The following is a 20,069-nucleotide window of genomic DNA, read 5'->3' on the forward strand; positions in this document are numbered from 1 at the left end:
GGGGCTAAAATATGTAATTTTGTGATTTTTGAGGGGTGTACAACCAATTTACCCCCTTTTTAAAAATTTGTATTATTTATTTATTTTATCATTGGATTTGAGTGTTTGTGAGCGAATGACGGAGATTATTTCGCTCTAGTTTTTGGAAGATTTCGATTTTGGAGATTAGTGGAATCTGGAAGTATTTTGATTGATTTTGTTGCAAGCCTTAGTAGTGAGCTGTAAGCCTTAGTAGTGGGGATTAGTGTCAAATAGATGAGAAGAGATGAAATGAGGCAGAATTGGGGAGGAGAAGAGAAGTATTCTGCAGATTGGAAAGCTGAAAAGAGGGAAAAGACGTCTTCTATCCCTGACAGTTAATCCAGTTAGAAACCTAGGAAGGGGCATTGTGGTAAAAGCAGTACATGCAAATAATGTGAAGTTACATAAGTTACCCCTAAGTTGTTTGGGTGGTACACTAAAGGGGGAGGGGCAGTTATGTCTTTCTACTATGTTTAATTTTGGAGGGACTTCAGAAAGATCTTTTTACAAAGTTACCCTCCACAGTTAAGGTAGTTACAAAGACTGCAAAGACTGCTTAAGGGCATTTTGGTCTTTTGGGCGGAGTTAGAAGAACACAAACTTTGAACTGTTCTTATGAACAAAAGGGGCAGCTTTCTCTCAGATTTTAATTAAAAAGCAGTTCACATTGGGACAAGGGACATTATGAGATTCCAGATCTACACTTCTCTCCTATTCATCTTCTTCTTCATCATATCTATTTTCAGATCCAGAGATCTCCGGGTAAATCACCTCCGATCTCCCAATTATTTTACTATTGTTGTGTTGTTTATGTTGTATGTGTTGTGTCAGTGTGTATGAATGTGACTGGTGATTAAGTATTTGAATATCAGCAATTATCTTGTCCATAATCTTGTTTGTGTGCAATCTGTCTTCCTGCAGAGTTTCTATTGCTGTGTGGCTACCGGCTTGCATCAGATTTGTTATAATTTTGTTCAGAGGCTAACTGAGGTCGAACACCGTCTGTGCCTGTAAAGATGTATAATGCTTCCGTCATGAGGCATCAACTAGTCATTCAAATCTGGAGAGGCAGAGGAAAGCTAATGCACAGCATCTACTCCACTGTCAAAATTATTTAATGGTAAGATCTCTGACAAGAAAAAGGTTTGGGGAAATAAAAAGATATATATATATATTTGATAATCTTGCTTTACTATTTTTCATCTAAAACTTTTTTATTGTTGCATTGTTAATTGCAAACAAATTTTAAAGTTGTAAGTTTATTCATTGTTTACACTTTGTCAAATGCGGATATTGTGATTGTCTCCAATAATATACATATTATGTAATATGCTGATTTTTACAATAATTTATTTGATATATTTGTTTGTTTTGTTTTCGAATTGCTGCAGCGTAGGATGTTGACTCGAATTACCACAGTGAAGAATGATGGAACAGTAAAAGTTGAATTTCCAAGCAGTGTTGAGCCTCCGCTTGACCTTAGGTCCCAGGGATGGTCATAATGGTGATGTTGATGAAGAAGAGTCGGTGGATTTCCAGTATATGCATCCTCTACAAATTGCTATTCTCATTGTGGGAACGCGTGGAGATGTGCAGCCATTTGTCGCGGTTAGTAAACATTTACAGGTTATTGTTGTTCATGTAAAATTATACACCTTCACTTATTGGCAATTATTTGCTAGTTTTTAGTTTGCATATTGATGACATTTTCATTGTGGTTACTAATCTGCTGTCATGAGATGGTGATCGATCAGATCAGATGATATTTGAAGTTTGTGTGGCCGCCCACATGCGACCAATTAGTATTTGATTGGTTGAACTTATCTTGATTTTCAGCATTATGGGCATTGTGCTAATTAGACTAGCAACTCATGTGAATTTTAAGGAGTTTGTTTTGACTGCTGGTCTGGAGTTTTACTTTTACCCCTTGGGAGGAGATCCCAAGGTTCTTGCTGAATGTATGTTTGTTGTGTTTATTTGCTTATCATTGACTCATCAATGGGCATTGCATCCAGCTAACAAATAGATTGTATCTTTCCATACATGGTCAAGAATAAAGGCTTCTTTTTTTACCTTCAGCACCTTCGAAAATCCCAATTCAAAAGAAACAAATCAAAGATATTATATATTCTTTGCTCCCAGTTTTGCTATAATTGCAAACCCTCCTGCATATGGTTGGTTGGGTAATATCTTCTAGTTCTTGTGTTCCCTTATATTCTTTTTATTTTCTTCTATGGTCAATTTTTGTGCTTCATCAAGGGCATTGAAATCTAAGTTGAAGAGCCATCAAAATCTGTCTATATTTTATCCAAAATGAGGCATGTTTTAATTGTATTTGTTGATTTTAAAACCACCGGAAAATCGTTATAAAATCTATTTGGTGTGTTTACCCTGGCTGCATTTTCTGTTTGTGCAAGTTTACTATAGCCATATGCATCCAGGTTGAGGATTGCAAATTGATTCTGATACTACATTTCTGTTGTCTTTTCAAGTATAATGTTCTCACAACATGCTTTCGTGCGAGGTTCATGCTAGGTATCTAAACTTATTTTGATTCTCTGTTCTTTATATTTTTCCTACATGTTTTACTTCCATTCATTGTCCAGAATGGTTAGCCCATTTAGATCCCTTGTATGGACTCTGTAACCCTTTTCTTTTCAGTATGTATGTGACTTGGTTGTAGATTAAATATTGTGGCTATAATTATCTTTGGTTCTTGTGAGGAATGTTTTTGCACTTTCTGTTTTTGGTCAACAGAGAAGTTATATTCTAGTTTTGATATGTTCCATTTTTCTTTAATCCAGGGATCAGTCAATCATATTTCTCTTATATGCACAATTCGAGCTAACCTGAAGAATGCTTGTTCAGGGCACACACATGTGGTGGAGGCAATGAATATACCAATTCACATAATTTTCACAATGCATGGACGTGAGTCTTGCTCTCTTTGTAAAGTTTCAATTCTTGTATGTACTTATTTTTTAGGAAATTCAAATGAAGCTAGAAAATCTTTTTTTCCTGCAACATAATATTCCAAAAAATTGGAAAGTAATGCTTACTATGTAGTCATTCTTTTCCTCCACGCTATTTGATATAACGATCGTTTATTTGTTTGGTCAGGCCAACCAGTGAGTTTCCACATCCTTTTTCTCGTGTCAAGCAACCTGCAACATGTAGAGTGAGATATCAAACCCATCACTTCGTGTTAAATAGCAAGCATATCTAGCTAAAGTTAGCTGATTCTACTATTTTAAGATATTCGATGGGATTATGAGACGCACTAGAAATCACAATGGACTTGATATCAGTTCATATGCATTGGTGTATGAATTTCCATATGTTGACTTCTTTTGTCAAATTGTAACATGATAGTTTGCTGAATTCATCATGGTCTCATGCCATACAGGAGAATGCTTTATCTGCTCCTCTATATCTGTAGGGTTTTCTCTTCAAATTTGTCCTACATTTTATGCTTTTGACTCCTTAGCTCTATCTCAATTCTGCAGCTTTCATATCAAATTGTGGACTCGATGATTTGGCTTGGTATGTGGATATTATAAATTATTTCAGGAAAAGAAAGCTGCACTTGCATCATATCACCTATCTAAGTGGTAGCCAGCAGCGATCTGCTTCTGACATACCTCACGCATATATTTGGCGCCCTAATTTGGTCCCAAAACCAAAAGGTCCTGCCTTTACTCATTTTATGCAGAATGTATTTTCTAGACATTGAACTTGAATGTGTATTTGATAATGAAAATGTATATACAATTATCCATCAGCCAACACCAAAGTCCTTGCAAACTTAACTTTTACACCTATCAACAATCTAATCGATCATTGTCCCTTCCTTGTCTTTCAATTTGTAAGTTCATCATCTATTCATTCATATATCCTCAAGGTGAACGACAAAATACAGGTTTGGTGCATTAACAGTCTTGTACATGTTTCAGTTCTACTGTTATTTTAGTTTTATACTTCAAATGATCATTAGATATGTGTATGCTTGCATGATTTGTAATTTTGTTGAGTCTAATTTTGGTTTCAATGTGTAGATTGGGGACCTAAGATTGCTGTTGTTGGGTTTTGCTTCCTTGACCTTGCATCAAATTATGAGCCAACAGAATCACTTGTAAGATGGATCGAAGATGGTGAAAAGCCTACTTATAGTGTATTTTGTAGCCTGTGAGTTTTGGTTAGCTTTGTTCATCTTACAAATCAATATTGAGTAAATCTGTCATGCATGTTAGTTGCTTTCAAATGATATATGCTATTTATGACTAATGATGTGAAGATGACACATATTGCATTTGCACATTTTGTTTATTTTAGTGATGTTAAAATCTTTCTCACATAGAGAAGTGCTGATACTACATTGATGAACATATCTTAAAAACAATTGCCCAATGACACAACATGCTCCTCTAGTAAAACATATCAAAAGAAGTAAATGAACTTGGTCGATTTAGTATTAGATCTGGAGACACATGGAAGTTTCTGATGTTCTTGTCCATTAATAGAACTTACTTCATTGCAGATGTCAGATTTATTTTGTCTACATGGTTTTTTTTTGGCCATACGCCTTGTTTTTTTTTTCAATTGAGTTGACCCTAGTGCCTTCTATTTTTTATGACACTTCTACGAATATGTTAGCCTGTTCAAGAACCAGAAAACAGTAAAAGATGACACAAATCATGTTGGATGCATTGGAAATCACTAGGCAGAGAGGCATCATTAACAAAGGCTGGGGTGGTCTTGGGAACTGTACGCATCTTAGTCCTGGGTTTGTTGATTGTCTATATTATTAAGTTTATATTCTATTTCTCATGTTAGGGCCTTACTGACACATTATTGATATTGCAATGAAAGAGCCAAAGGATTTTGTTTATCTGTTGGACAATGTTCCTCACGACTGGCTATTCTTGAATTGCGAGGCAGTGGTAAGTGCCATACATCAAAAGCTAACTATGGAGAATGGTTTGGTACTGTGACTCAAAGCAGAGAAACAGGGGGAAAAAACAAACTATTTATGTACTCATATCGGGAAAACAGGGAAAAAATTATAGTTACCAATCTAGTGCGTTGCAACCCGATTTGCAGCAACCTCAGGGGGCGTGCCTTCCATCTGCTCACAATTGGCAAACATAAGTGACACATGAACTATGAGCAAATTTAAAGAGTCCAACCAAACAAATATAAACAGATTTTTAAACAAAGTCTAACCTGAGCTATCAGGCAGGTGGACATGAACTATGAATGCCCTGATAAATGGCCAGACACCTAGGGGTGTAAATGAGTCAGCTACTCGTGAGCTACTCGAGATTGGCTCGGTCAATACTCGAATTCGATTCGATTTTTCACGAGCCGAGCCGAGCTCGAGCCCAAACATACTCAGCTCGTGAGGCTCGCGAGCCTAAACGAGCATATATATATAATATTAAATTATTTATATATTAATTATAAAAATATATAATTATATAACTATATTAAATTGCTTACATTATACATATATTATCCTAACTCGAGCTTAAACGAGCCGAGCTCGAGCTACTTGAGATTTTTAGCGAGCTGAGCTCGAGCACAAAAAAAATAGCTCGAACGAACTCGAGCCGAGCTCGAGCCTGGTAATACTCGGCTCGGCTCGGCTCGTTTACAACCCTACAAACACCCCAAGAATATTTCCTTTCCTTCACAGTTAGGCTCGGGAGGAGGGGTTCAACTTCGGAATCTCCCATCTTATCGGCTGTTGAGATGAGAAATTCATCAGTCATCTTCTTCCTTTCATAGAGTTCATTGTCAGTCCTCATTTCAAAACGACAAAGAGGACAGTTGTTATGGAACTCCAACCATCCAAAAAGACAGCCCTTGTGGTACAGATGACCACAGGGCATTCTCTTCCCCATCTTCCCAATTTCAATGGCATGAGTAGAAACACTACATTGCAGATCACCCAATGCCAACGACCAAATGGTCTATTGGTATACGGGTCGTCAATAGAGCTCTTCACCAAGTGATGAGAGTTCGATTCTCGGCTGAAGGCACATTTCTGAGAGATGTGAGCGGTGGTCCCAGCGCCCATGTGTGCGCGGGCCCCGCCCCATTTGCTCCATCGAGGCTTGTGCACGCCCCTGACGATTTAGCAAGGCCTTCGGGCTGTTTGTTCCTCTTGTCAAAAAACTCAGCAGTAATAGCCACGTCCAAGAGTGCCTGGACATCATCAACCGAGGCAGGTGCATAAGGGGGAGCATCCTCCACTTCCTCCATGAGAGCATTGATGAGATGCTCTTTGGATCGTGAGCCCACTAAGCTTGGCAAAAAAAAACCGAATCGAAGCTCCACTAGTAAGAATTGGATCCAAATTAACCCAGATTTTAGAGAGCACCGTCAAGGTTTTATAGTCGATAATTCCACAGGCCATTCATCAGTCCTCTTCTTCCTTTCATAGAGTTCATTATCGGGTCCCTCATTTCAAAAGCGACAAAGAGGACAGCTTGTTATGGAACTCCAACCATCCAAAAGACTGACCCTTGTGGTACGAGATGACCACAGGGCATTCTCTTCCCCATCTTCCCAATTTCAATGGCATGAGTAGAAACACTACATTGCAGATCACCCAACGCCAACGACTAAATGGTCTATTGGTATACGGGTCGTCAATAGAGCTCTTCACCAAGTGATGAGAGTTCGATTCTCGGCTGAAGGCACATTTCTGAGAGATGTGAGCGGTGGTCCCAGCGCCCATGTGTGCGCGGGCCCCGCCCCATTTGCTCCATCGAGGCTTGTGCACGCCCCTGACGATTTAGCAGGGCCTTCGGGCTGTCTGTTCCTCTTGTCAAAAAACTCAGCAGTAATAGCCACGTCCAAGAGTGCCTGGACATCATCAACCGAGGCAGGTGCATAAGGGGGAGCACCCTCCACTTCCTCCATGAGAGCATTGATGAGATGCTCTTTGGATCGTGAGCCCACTAAGCTTGGTAAAAAAAAACCGAATCGAAGCTCCACTAGTAAGAATTGGATCCAAATTAACCCAGATTTTAGAGAGCACCGTCAAGGTTTTATAGTCGATAATTCCACAGGCCATTCATCAGTCCTCTTCTTCCTTTCATAGAGTTCATTGTCAGTCCTCATTTCCTTATCGGCTGTTGAGATGAGAAATTCATCAGTCCTCTTCTTCCTTTCATAGAGTTCATTGTCAGTCCTCATTTCAAAACGACAAAGAGGACAGTTGTTATGGAACTCCAACCATCCAAAAAGACAGCCCTTGTGGTACAGATGACCACAGGGAATTCTCTTCCCAATTTCAATGGCATGAGTAGAAACACTACATTGCAGATCACCCAATGCCAACGACCAAATGGTCTATTGGTATACAGGTCGTCAATAGAGCTCTTCACCAAGTGATGAGAGTTCGATTCTCGGCTGAATGTACATTTCTGAGAGATGTGAGCGGTGGTCCTAGCGCCCATGTGTGCGCGGGCCCCGCCCCATTTGCTCCATCGAGGCTTGTGCACGCCCCTGACGATTTAGCAGGGCCTTCGGGCTGTCTGTTCCTCTTGTCAAAAAACTCAGCAGTAATAGCCACGTCCAAGAGTGCCTGGACATCATCAACCGAGGCAGGTGCATAAGGGGGAGCACCCTCCACTTCCTCCATGAGAGCATTGATGAGATGCTCTTTGGATCGTGAGCCCACTAAGCTTGGCAAAAAAAAAACCGAATCGAAGCTCCACTAGTAAGAAATTGATCCAAATTAACCCAGATTTTAGAGAGCACCGTCAAGGTTTTATAGTCGATAATTCCACAGGCCATTCATCAGTCCTCTTCTTCCTTTCATAGAGTTCATTGTCAGTCCTCATTTCCTTATCGGCTGTTGAGATGAGAAATTCCTCAGTCCCCTTCTTCGTTTCATAGAGTTCATTGTCAGTCCTCATTTCAAAACGACAAAGAGGACAGTTGTTATGGAACTCCAACCATCCAAAAAGACAGCCCTTGTGGTACAGATGACCACAGGGAATTCTCTTCCCAATTTCAATGGCATGAGTAGAAACACTACATTGCAGATCACCCAATGCCAACGACCAAATGGTCTATTGGTATACAGGTCGTCAATAGAGCTCTTCACCAAGTGATGAGAGTTCGATTCTCGGCTGAATGTACATTTCTGAGAGATGTGAGCGGTGGTCCCAGCTGCCCATGTGCGCTGGGCCCCGCCCCCATTTGCTCCATCGAGGCTTGTGCACGCCCGACGATTTAGCGTGGCCTTCGGTCGTCTGTTCCTCTTGTCAAAAAAAACTTCGAGATAGATAGCCACGTCCCAAGATGCGCTGGACATCATCAACCGAGGCAGGTGCATAAGGGGGAGCACCCTCCACTTCCTCCATGAGAGCATTGATGAGATGCTCTTTGGATCGTGAGCCCACTAAGCTTGGCAAAAAAAAACCGAATCGAAGCTCCACTAGTAAGAATTGGATCCAAATTAACCCAGATTTTAGAGAGCACCGTCAAGGTTTTATAGTCGATAATTCCACAGGCCATTCATCAGTCCTTTTCTTCCTTTCAGAGAGTTCATTGTCAGTCCTCATTTCCTTATCGGCTGTTGAGATGAGAAATTCATCAGTCCTCTTCTTCTTTTCATAGAGTTCATTGTCAGTCCTCATTTCTTTATCGGCTGTTGAGCTGAGAAATTCATCAGTCCTCTTCTTCCTTTCATAGAGTTCATTGTCAGTCCTCATTTTAAAATGACAAAGAGGACAGTTGTTATGGAACTCCAACCATCCAAAAGAGCTGACCCTTGTGAGTACGGATGACCACGAGGCATTCTCTTCCCTATCTTCCCAATTTCAATGGCATGAGTAGAAACACTACATTGCAGATCACCCAATGCCAACGACCAAATGGTCTATTGGTATACGGGTCGTCAATAGAGCTCTTCACCAAGTGATGAGAGTTTGATTCTCGGCTGAAGGCACATTTCTGAGAGATGTGAGCGGTGGTCCCAGCGCCCATGTGTGCGCGGGCTCCGCCCCATTTGCTCCATCGAGGCTTGTGCACGCCCCTGACGATTTAGCAGTTTTGCCTTTGCACCATCTGTTTTCTTTTTTAACATAAAAGTTGTGCCATCCAAGTTGCGGTAGATGGAAGAAACTATGATATCTTTAATGAGGTTTTTTCTTTTCTTATCTTTTCTTTTCTTTTCTTTTAGTTCAGGCACTTCAATTTAAATTTATTGATGATGCCAGAGGCGTCTCAGGGTTATTTTTTTCCCCCTCTAATGGTCAATGAATATATTGCATGATCAATGTATACCAAATGAACCAAAGAAATTCTTGAAACTTGCAACTCCAGGAGTCAATTATGCCGAAGGTTTTATGATGTGCCTATTTGCAGGATAAATATTTGCATTTGCACTGTTAAGTTATTATGCCAACTTATCCAAAAATTGTTCTTTTTTCAATTGTTGCAGGCTACTTACTCCAGCTGAGATTGATGACTACCTTGCTGAAGTGGAGTGATGCTCATATCACATTTTAATATTTCAATCAATTTTTGGCTCCACAAGGGATTTTACAACTGTTCGGTTTGCATGATATCTAGGGGCGTTTGGATGACTACCATAATTCTGCTCGAAGGGAGGAGTTTTGCCTATATACATCAAATGCCCATGGAGTAATGATTACCCTTGGGGGATATTTTCATGACCCATTCGGGGTATATCACCATTTCACCCAAAAATGGGTGTAATGGAGGAGGATGGAGGTGGAATGGTGTAAATGACCCATTTTACCTCTCCCTTATATATATATATATATATATATATATATATATATATATAAATTAAATATAAATATATTAATATTAAATAATTAATATTTAATTATAATAATTATATATTCCCTCATTTTTATCTATCATAAATGTTCTTTTTTATTTGTCATTTTCGAACATCAAGAAGCATTTATTATTATTATTATTTTAAATTATCATTAACACTTTATTAAATTTTTTTTGAAATTAAATACGAAAGAAAGATGTGAAGATATAATTTGTATAAATTTTTGTGAAATAATTAAGTTTGTTGGTATGTGATATCTGATTAATCACGACGGATAAAAAGAGACGGAAGGAGTAATAATGTATTAAATAAATATTTATTTCAAATATAAGTGATAAATTTGAACATTAAAGTATAATTATTATAATTAATATAATTAATATGTATTATTTGATTTAAATATTTAATTCTAATAACTATAGTGAAATGGCATTTTTATCTCTAGTGATATTTTTAATTAAATAAAAATAAATAATTTAAATAATTAATTATAACAATTAAAATAAATGATATTATTTAAAATATTTTATAAACAACAGAAATTATTCCATACATTAATCACATAAAAGTAATCTTGCTATATATCTTTTCATAATTATTTTCTCAATTCTTAATACATCACTCCTAGCATTTGAGCCTCCCTGTTTAATTTCAAGAGAAATGCTATATGAGCCGATTTACTTGGCCGAAATCACAGGCCGAATGACATGGTTGCCTATGTGGCAACCATGTCATCAATTTTCTCTCTCCTCGGATTAAAAAAAAATTCCCAACTTGGACATAATGCCTCCTCCTTTTCCTCCTCGGTTTGAAAAATTCTCGGGTTGGGCCCTTCTTGGAGATAGCGCCTTCTCCTTCTTCTTCTTTGAAGCTTCTCATCTCCGTCTGAAGCCGCTCCTCAGCTCCTCTCCGAAGCCTCTCCTCTCCATACTGAAGCCGCCGCTCATCTCATCTCCATACCGAAGCCGCAGCTCCTCATCTTCTCTAAAGCGCTCCTCATCTCCATACCATGCTTGAATCTCTCGACAAAAAGTGATCGTGGAGGGATCGATACGTCATCCATCTTCTCTAAGGCTTCAAGACCGTCGCCAAACTCATCGGTAGCCGGAAGTTGTATGTTTTTCTCCTCTCTTGATTTTTTTCTTCCTGTTTTTGTTCTTGGTTATAGTTTTTGTCATCTTGAGCTTGAAGGATGGTACTTCGGGTTTGTAGCTTTACGTATTATTGAAGATATTTTTTTGGTTTGAGAAAGAATGGAGGAAATAAAGCAATTTTTCTAGGAAGGTTTCTTCCCCTTTGATGTGCTTTTGCCATTTCATTTTTAATTCATGAAATTATTTGTGCGAGAAGATATGAAATGCGTTTCATCTGTTGGATTTTTGTGCAATTGATTCAAGGGCTAGAATTAAGATTTGTTAGAATTTTTTTGGTTTATTGGTAAACTAAATGTTGGAAATATTAATTTTGTTGTTTTTATAACTTTTGGGGTCTTCATGGATCGAATGAAGTTTCATTAAAAAAAAATAGTGATTTGAATATGATGAATGTGTGTTTGTGTTGTTATGCGTCTAAATGTTTGAATTTTTGGAATGTGTGATTTGAATAGTGATTTGTTAGAATTTTTGGGTTTATTGGCAAACTAAATGAATTTTTCTTTCATCCTTCTTGTATTTCCTGTAAATCTAGTTGTAGGGCATCTCATCTCGTTTTACTCTTTTTATGTGTATGGAGAATTTTTATTGATGCCTTAAACAAGTCATTGATATAGTAATAGTCAACCATTTTATTTGATGTATTTATCTTGTAGTCGTTTGAAGGGGTCTGTGCCAATGTCATTTGGAGGAACCCGGGAGCTCTTGCTTATGATGAACTTGTTTCAATTGGGGACTCACCTTGATGTCAACAAAAAAAGCTGGGTCTTTGCTATAACGAGGGGATGCTTTGACAAAGTAATGAAGCCACTGAATTCTTGATAGTTTGAGGCCCCTGCCATGTCTCTCAAATAAGCATAGGGTTGCCTACAATTTTTGTAGAAATGATCAACTAAAAGTGAACTTTTTCGTGTTTCATTTTTAGTACTCATGTTTCACTCGCATAGTTTAATTCATCGAAGAAAAATGAGGTTGCTTTGGAGGCTTATAATTTTTGAGATTTTTGCGAGTTCTTGCAATGTTATAGAGATGATCAACTAAAAAAATGAACCTCATTTGTCTTCAATCTCAATCGTTTTACTATCTTCTAGTTTACAGTTTGTGATGAATTGATGTTGAGCAGGGATTACAACACTCTGTTTATTGATTGATCAAATGACAAAAATTGCCACAACAAGGATAGACATTCATAACAACATTTCTCAAATAAAATTTATTTATTTGAAATTTTCCCATAACAAACATCAATTTATAAAATGCAAATAGTAAATATATTAAATCAAATATCAGTGAAAAAAATTTAGTTTGCCAATAAACCCAAAAATTCTAACAACTCTTAATACATATCATATCTTCTGCACAAATAAAATGAAATGGCAAAGCACATCAAAGGGGGAACAAAAACAGAAGAAAAATCAAGAGAGGGAGAGAAAACATATAGCTTCCGGACGGTATGTAGATGAGGAGATGAGGAGCGCTATGGACGGAGATGAGAAGCTTCGAAGAAGAACAAGGAGGCGTTATGTCCAAGCTACAAACCTAAGTACCATCCTTCAAGCTCAAGATGACAAAAAACTACAACCAAGAACAAAAACAGAAGAAAAATCAAGAGATGGAGAGAAAGCATACAGCTTTTCGGCTTGCCGATGAGTTTGGCGACGGTCTTCAAAGCCTCGGAGAGGATGGAGGAGGTATCGATCCTCTCCCCCACTCACATTCGTCGAGAGATTCAAGCACAGTATGGAGATGAGGAGCAGCTTCGGACGGAGATGAGAAGCTCAAGAAGAAAGAGGAGGCGCTATGTCCAAGAAGGGGCTCGACTTGGGAATTTTTTTAATCCGAGGAGAGAAATTGATGACATGGTTGCCACATAGGCAACCATGTCATTCGGCCCGTGATTTCGGCCAAGTAAATCGGATCATATAGCATTTCTCTAATTTCAAAGCTAATTGAATCTCTCTCTCTCTCTCTCTCTCTCTCTCTCTCTCATTATCATTAATGAGTATTTATTGATTTTTGCTGTCATTTATTTATAAATTCCCTGGGTTACGTTAAAGTAATTAAAACAAAATTTTAATTTTTATAATATTGATTTAATTTAATTTAATCTGGAGCAAGAAGAATTAAATGAATTAAACAAAATTAAGCCTACAATAAATTGGTAGTTAGGAGGTTGAGGATAGGGATGGCAACGGGTAGGGTATGGGTAGGGTATGCCAAAACCCTTACCCGTACCCTTACCCGTACCCTTCAGGGTAAAAAAAATCATACCCTTACCCTTACCCGCAGGGTACGGGTATACCCGCAGGGTACCCGCTTACCCGTTGTTACCCATTGTTCAAATTATCGAATTAAATTTAAATAATAATAAAAATAAATTAATTATACATTATATTACAATCTTTTAAACACATGTCCATAAATTCAAAAATTACAAGTTGATATATATTTGTTTATCTTAAATTATATAATCACATAAAAATGACATTTATTTAGAACTCAATGGTAACTCTACCTTTTGTTTTGTTCATGTTTAACTATCTTGGTTTTTGTTTTAAATTTTTTCATATATCTACTATTTATATTTTTATATAGCTTCAAATTTTTATAAATATCTAGTAAGATTTTTGAATATAAAAAAATATTATAAGTAATTCTCATAAGTTATATCCAATTGATTTTTTTATTAGTATCTTATTTTTTTCGAGATGTTTTTTTATAATTTATAGAATAAATTATTATAACATTATTTTTTTATATTTGTTTATTTTTTTAAATTTAATTATGATTTTTTTAATATATATCTAAAAATTCAATTTTTGATAATATTATCAAATATAAATATAGAAATTAAATAAAATTTAAAAATAATATATTAAGAGAAAATTTGAAGTATTATTTTTCAAATTAATCACCATAAAAAAATAGATATTGAGTAAATGTTTAGTTTAATAAAAAAATTATATATATATATATATATATATATATATATATATATATATATATATATGAAAGGGTAAAGGGATGCAGATGCAGGGTTTTACCCGTGCACTCTTCAACGGTAAGGGTAAGGGTAAAGGGTACGGGTAGGGGTAGGGGCATACCCTCACCCGACCCGCACTCAAAACTAACGGGTATACCCTTTACCCAGATGCAGTACTCCGGGTCAAAGAGGGTAATACCCTCTTTGACCGGGTACGGGTACGGGTATACCCGTCGGGTAGGGTACAAATTGCCATCTCTAGTTGAGGAAAGAAAGAAAAATATATAAAAATTATTATAGAAAACAACTATGGAAGGAATATGACTTACTAATAAATAAATATAATCCAGTGGTTCTAACAATGTATTAACCTATAAAAAATATATGACATGCTAAGGAATGAATATGTTTTATTAAGGTTTACAATGGGATAACTAGTTAGGAAATAATTTAACATGCTAAGAAAAATAAATGTGATTTGGTGGGTATAACATTGTGGTTACTAGAAAAAATGGAATATGATTTGGAAACCCAAAAATATACGGTTTAAAATGTTAGAGTTGTAATAAATTAATCATGGTTTAAATCTTTGAAATTTTTTCAAGAGACCATTATTCATCTCACCCCTAAACTGATAGTAGACAATTTGTTAATATATAAATTTGACGTAGTGTGTCAAATTTGACCTTTCTTTTTAAATATTATTTTTTTAATTAATTACTTGAAATACATATTTTTGTAAAATGCACATATATGTAAAAAATTACATAAATATGTATTTCGATAATTAATTAAAAAAAATTATTTAAAAAAATGTCAAATTTTAACATAAGAAAAACTTGATTTATTATCAGATGCAAAAAAGGACGAAGGAGTTACTTTCTTTGGCATTAGTTGTATGTTGATCTCTGCTAGAGCCCAACTTTTTTGGTTTAAACCCCTGTTTGGTCCCTGTAAATAGTTTCGGGTATCCATGTCTCTCTATTCCAATTTTGCTTCTAGGAGTACCTCTATTATACAAATTGAGAAATCTTGGTCCTCACCCTAAATATCATTAGTTTGTCCGTCAACCATGGCTGACATAGCTTATTTTATTAATTAATTATAATTTTAAAAAAGGGAAAATTAATGTTTACCCCTCAAGAAATTTTAAAACTTCCCAAACAACCCCTGTGAGTTTTGAATACCTCAAACAGTCTTTCCTTTATTGTTTCACTTCCTTTTTACCCCCTGCATTATGAAATTCCGTCATTGTCCTTAAACCTTTATGCATACATTTTTTCATTCTTTTTGCATTTCTTTTTGCATGTACTCATTTTTTAAACAGAGAACTCATTTCTTAAACAGAGAGCTCATTTCTTTAAACAGAAACCTCATTTTTTAAACAAAAACCTAACAAAAACCTCATTTCTTAAATAGAAAACTCATTTCTTAAACAGAAACCTCATTTTGTTAAACAGAAAACTCATTTTTTAAACAGAAACATTGATATTTAAACAGAAAAACCAATATTTACGTGACAAATTAATCTTGGGTATAAAAACCAATTAATCTTGGTCACTCGTACATATTTAAATAGAATCAACGATATTTAAGCACTTTTTTAAACGTAAACTCAATATATTAAACAGAAACATCGATAGTTAAACAAATACAACGAAGCATAAAGACGGTCGTTCTTTATTATATGGAGATAACGATATTTACATTAAAAATTTAATAAGTTTATGGAAAAGAATTTAGGTCAGCATGATTACATTATAACTACAAAACAAAAGAATTTAGGTTAGCATGAAGAGTAATACATGTACTTATTTCTTAAATAGAGAACTTATTTCTTAAACAGAGAGCTCATTTCTTAAACAAAGAGCTCATTTCTTTAAACAGAAACCTCATTTCTTAAACAGAAACCTAACAGAAATCTCATTTCTTAAACAGAAAACCTCATTTTTTTAAAACAAAAAACTCATTTTTTAAACATAAACATTGATATTTAAACAGAAAAACCAATATTTACATGACAAATTAATCTTGGGTATAAAAACCAATTAATCTTGGCTACTCGTACATATTTAAATAGAAACAACAATATTTAAGCATTTTTTTAAACGTAAATGCAATATATTAAACAGAAACATCGATAGTTAAACAAAAACAAACAAGCATAAAGATGACCGTTCTTTATTATATGGAGATAACGATATTTACATTAAAAATTTAATAAGTTTGTGGGAAAAAATGTATGTTAGCATGATTACATTATAACTACAAATAAAAGAATTTAGGTTAGCATGAAGAGTAATGTATGTACTCATTTCTTAAACAGAAACCTCATTTCTTAAATAAAAATCTAACAGAAACCTCATTTCTTAAACAGAAAACTCATTTTTTAAACAGAAACCTCATTTTTTTAAACAACAAACTCATTTTTTAAACAAAAACATTGATATTTAAACTAAAAAACCAATATTTACGTGACAAATTAATCCTGGGTATAAAAACCAATTAATCTTGACCACTCGTACATATTTAAATAGAAACAACGATATTTAAGCACTTTTTTAAACGTAAACGCAATATATTAAACAAAAACATCGATAGTTAAACAAAGACAAACAAGCATAAAGATGGTCATTCTTTATTATATGGAGATAAAGATATTTACATTAAAAATTTAATAAGTTTGTGGAAAAAAATTTAGGTTAGCATGATTACATTATAACTACAAACAAAAGAATTTAGGATAGTATGAAGAGTAATGCATGTACTCATTTCTTAAACAGAAAACTTATTTTTTTAAAAAAACCTCATATTTTAAATAGAAACCTCATATTTTAAACAGAAACCTCATGTTTTAAATAGAAACTCATTGCACCCAAGGGCATTATAGTCAAACCCTATCACACTTGCCACAACTTCCCACACAAGGGACAATTTCGTCCAAAAAAAATCCAAATTAATTCTATCAATCACTGTTAGATGCTTGGGGGTTTAAAAAATTATTGTTTTCAAAAGGAAGGGTTTTTATGGATATTCAAATTTAGGCGGAGAATATGTGCATATTGCAAACTTTGGGGGGTGTTTTTAGCAATTTCCACTAAAACAAATTAAAAACAATATATACCTTCTTCTTCTCCATCCCTCTCATCTTCCCCACCATTCTCCTCCACATCGACGTCGGCTCCTTCATCCAGTGGTCTAGTGGCTCTCAGCTGTGAGCATCATCATCGCCACCGCGAACACCTTCACTGACATCACCTCCTTGTTTTTCTTTGTGGCGGTGAGTGAGGAAGAACTTGCTAGAGATGGAGCATCAACTTAGATGATAGCGTGGTGAGCGAGGAGAGTGAGAACGTGGAGTGGCCATGAGTGAGTTTGGAAGTGGTGTGTGCATGCCCATCAAGGATGGAACCAGAACTCGATTTTTTTTTCGGGGGACTGAAGCCTAAAGGCAAAACATAAAAAAATAATAAAAAATAAAAAATAATCCAACAAAATGATTATTTTAAATAAAGAATAATATGCTAATATAACAAACAATTAAATACATATATAAAAAAAACATAAAATATAATTTAAGATTGTGTTATCTATAGCAAATATATGAGTTTTTCAATAATTCAACTGATAAGAATACATTTCAAGTTTATATTTTTTAAAAAATATAGTAAAAAAAATCTATCAATTTTTAAACTTACTAAAATTTTTATATAAATTTGATTTTTAAATTTGGAAATCATAATATTTTTTAAAATAAAAAAAATTGTAAAAAATAACACATGCATCAAAGAGGATTTGAACCTGGTGGGTCAAAATCACAACCTTTATAAATAACCGGCATAATACCCTAGTTGGTCCATCTACTTTTCTCTCTCTTTCCTTTTGGTCCCTATACTCAGAAATACTCCCGACTAGTCCCTCTACTTTTGAAAATGTGCCAACTTAGTTAAAAATGCTCCCAAGTAGTCCCTCTACTTTTAGAAATGTGCCCATTTAGTCCCTCTAAGTGGGCACATTTTTAAAAGTAGAGGGACTGGTTGGGAGCTTTTTCCTCTAAATGGGTACATTTTCAAAAGTAGAGGGACTAGTCGGGAGCATTTCTGAGTAGAGGGACCAAAAGGGAAGAGAGAGAAAAGTACAGGGACTATTTTGGTGATTATACCACCACTAACCACTCACGCACAAGTATGCTACTTGATTTTAGATGCCCAAATATTGTATTTGTCATTAATTTAAGTATAGAAAAATCAAAGGCAGTTAGGCCTTTTTCTAATCCTACTACCCTTCTCCCAAGAGTTGAAGAAAAGGCTACTGACTTGGCCTATGACAGATCATTCTATTCGCTGATAGTGGGGGATCAACCAAAAATAGAAAAAAGAATGCAGCCCGGCAAAGGAGATGTGAAATCGAACCTCCATTAATTCACTTTTCTTTTTCTTACTCTCATTCTCTTCCCGCCTCTCCCTTGGCCCTGTTAGAGTAGTTGTATGATCGCGCGGCATGCGTCTCAAACGGTATAAGCTTTCTTTCCCAGTCTGTATCTTCCATTCTTCGATCGGACTCCAAACAACTCCAATAAACTTATGTAACATAAAAAATAGTCTCCCCGGTGCCCAAGGGACTTCAGCCCTTACTATGCATGCATGGCATTGCCAATAAGTGGTGCGTACAGTGGGTACTGTGAAAAAAAGGAAACAAAATTAGAGAGAAAGAGAGAGAGAGAATATTGAAGGTTCATGTTCAGACATGCAGAAAGAAAGAGAAGCTAGACTTTATCTTCAGAAATGAAGAAAAAAAGCTAAACTATGCATACATGAAGCTATATATATATATATATATATATATATGTATGTATATGTATATGTTTCATATTTAGAAATGCAGAAACAGAGATGCGGAGCACGCAGATATGAAGCAAGTGTAGATAGAGAGGAAAATAGAGCAGAGATTTAGTTTCAGACATAATGAAAGGAAGACAAATAAACAAGTATGCATACATGTGTATATATATAAAAACGAGAAAGCAAAAAAGCTTCATTTTCGGACATGTAGAAACAGATCGAGACAAGAATATATATATATATATATATATATATATATATATATATATATATATATATATATATTCGTATATGTGAAACAAGAGTAGAGAGAGAGAGGGAGAGAGAGATAGAAGAGAGAGCACGATGATGATGCTCGCCACTTGGAGCCACCAAACCACCAGATGAAGGAGCCGGCGTCAATGTGGAGGAGCATGGTGGGGGAGAGGAGAGGGATGGAGGAGAAGAAGGTATATATTGTTTTTAATTTTTTTATTATTATTAATTAATAAAATAAGCCACATCAGCCATAATTGACAGACAAACTAACTATGTTTTAGGGTAAAGGACCAAAGATTTCTCAATTTGTATAATAGAGGTACTCTCAATGGCAAAATTAGAATTGAGGGACGAGATGGGCACATGAACCTACTTACAGGACCAAATAGGGATTTTATTATTATTAATTTAATTAGTATAATTAGGTATTATAAATAAACATTTTGATGTATTGTATTATTTTTTTATATAAAAAAATGGAACTATTATATTTCAAAATAATTTAGATATTATTATTTATTTTAATGATTATAATTAAATATTTATACTAAATATTTCATGAGTATTATTATTATTATTATTAAAATTGGGAGAAAAAAAAGTAGATATGTCAAATCACTCCCATAAAGATTCTATTCACATTTCTATACATATCCAAACAGTGTTAACCTCAAGATTTGTGTTTATTCTCATTCTTTAATAATTATCGTCCCAATCTAAACGCACACTAATATCTCGATTTAGGATCAATATATATACCATACATTCAAATCTATTGATTATACAAACCACACCATCCAACCAATCAAAGCCTCCCACGTGTCACCAAGTTAGTGCGCCCGCTATCACAGCCACCAATCCCACCATCCCCTTACCATAAATACCCGCGAGGAATCCCAAAACACCTCACTCAGTCATTCCTCCCTAAAAACCTCAAACACCAAACACCAAACACCAATCACTGTCCAATAAAAAACCGCCACGTA

The 20,069-nt window shown here is 35.4% G+C and overlaps 1 pseudogene; it reads left to right on the forward strand.

Annotated features, from left to right (window-relative positions):
* The first annotated feature begins 693 nt into the window (after positions 1–693).
* LOC120272583 lies at positions 694–9,737 on the forward strand (annotated as a pseudogene).
* Positions 9,738–20,069: the final 10,332 nt, after the last annotated feature.

The sequence above is a fragment of the Dioscorea cayenensis genome, chromosome 11 (assembly GCF_009730915.1).
Source record: "Dioscorea cayenensis subsp. rotundata cultivar TDr96_F1 chromosome 11, TDr96_F1_v2_PseudoChromosome.rev07_lg8_w22 25.fasta, whole genome shotgun sequence".
In the NCBI taxonomy this organism is placed as follows: domain Eukaryota; kingdom Viridiplantae; phylum Streptophyta; class Magnoliopsida; order Dioscoreales; family Dioscoreaceae; genus Dioscorea; species Dioscorea cayenensis.